The sequence below is a fragment of the Corvus brachyrhynchos genome, unplaced genomic scaffold, assembly GCF_000691975.1.
Source record: "Corvus brachyrhynchos isolate BGI_N302 unplaced genomic scaffold, ASM69197v1 scaffold116, whole genome shotgun sequence".
NCBI lineage: Eukaryota > Metazoa > Chordata > Aves > Passeriformes > Corvidae > Corvus > Corvus brachyrhynchos.
Genome location: NW_008240221.1, coordinates 9,087,959 through 9,089,911, shown reverse-complemented (window position 1 = coordinate 9,089,911; position 1,953 = coordinate 9,087,959).

Sequence of the window (1,953 nt, the reverse complement as noted above, 5' to 3'; positions counted from 1 at the left end):
TATAACTCAGCTTTTGTCATAAATCTCTCTCCTTGATTGCACATACCTCCAGCATGAACTCATGCTCCTTTTGATTTTCCTCTTTATTACCCTTAGCCAACTGAGTGATGTGTGAGTTCCTGTCATGGTGCTGACTCTATTACAAAGTGCAAAGGTAATTTACATCACGGGGCTGGCAGGGTGACCAATAGCACCGTGCCTGGGAGGTGTGCAGCTCCAACAAGCCTCTCTCTTTTATGGGTAATGGGGAGCAATATTTTTTTAAAAAACAAATTATAAATTTCTGTGCATAGTCAGAGGCAAGTCATTGGGGTGGGAAAGCAGATTTACACTTAGCCCACTAGTAGCTTCATGAGGAGTCAGCATCTTCTTTTGAGTGAATAGCCCCAAGAGCAGAGCCTGAACCACCCCCACACTGGCTGAATTCCTTTGGCTCATCGTGGGGGAATCAGAGGAGTGGGGAAAAAAAGAAAATTCATGTTTCTTTGTTCAAGAGGTTCAGTATAAACCAAGACTCCCTAGAGTCAGAGCTGCAGTTGTCACACAGATCCATACCCTATACTATTTGGAAATTTTAATTCAGTTTGGATATAAACAAACCTGCACTCTATCTGAGCTCAGCCAGGGGCAAAAGCTCATCCAGGAGCACAGCCTGAGTGAACGGGGTCAATCTTCAGAGGGCCAGGAGGAAGCAAATCCTTTCCAGGTGGCACTCAGTGGACATTCACAATATCAATGGAAGCAACTAATTTCAGGGGCCAGTCACCCTACGCTCTCTTTATAGCCATTAAGGAGAGATAGGCACCTCAAAAAGTGGTTTAGAGAATCCTAGTTAGGCTCTTAGTGTGATCTGTGCTTTGAAGAAAGCTTGCCTTTACTGGTGGTGTATAAACTTTACTCCTACCTGAGATAGGAGCCCATGGTTGGCCTGCATGAATGCACTCATCTGCTGCTCTTCATCTCTGTGACTTCAAGACTGGAAAATCCAAACCTCCCTGTGGCTGAGGACACAAGCACAGCATCAACCCCATCCCAGGCCCTCAGACAAACAGGGATGGTAACATGCACTCCAACGTCTGTCAGTTTTGATTAAAAATACTGCAGGTTATACTCCAATGCCCCAAATTCTATAAGCACTAGAAAAATTTCATTTTATGGCTAAATTTCATTTTCAAAAGCACCCCTACAATCCTATCTTAGGTCTTCTTCTGACAAAACCATCTTTCTGACTCCAAACTTTGCACTTGGAGAAATATGTTGTTTCTCTCTTCATACAGATCAACGGGAAGGGAGGAAACTTCCTCACCTTCATATTCATTCCATGCATTTACATGTGATAGTTCTGTTTTACTTTTTAAGAAGTTCAGCAATATGAAAGACAACAGTGATGCATGGGAGTCCTCATGTCACTTCTGCACCACATAGGGAAAAAGATTTTCCTGCGTCTTCTTCAGGTGACTCATGGGCACACTCTTTTCATGCTCCAGTGACAATGTTGAAATAATTGTTGTAAATCATTCATGAGAACAGCTCTTTCTCTAGTGTTTGATAACATTTTGGTACTAGAAATATATTTTGAAAATATAATGAAGTTTGATAGATACAAAATTTGTGTCCATTTGATCAAAGCTATTCAAAGCAATTAGCTCCTATTTCAATTATATGGGACATGGGGGTCCAGGTAATTTTGTGAAATAGGCTTCATCACCCATCAAACTCAAATTCTGCTGTTTGTTGAACTTCAGAGGAAATAGTGTGTTAAATTTCAGTGGCAGTGATGTATCTTTACTCATGGATGTGCTGCACAGCTTCAACAGCTGCATTTCCTAGTAGCTTGCGTGCAAGACAATTCAATATAGTTTCCTCTATTGGCCTTCAGTGCACAGCTTAATTCAAGTACTTTCATAAAGGGGTTTAGTTTAAGCCAGGGATATTAAGACTGGGGATCTTTCC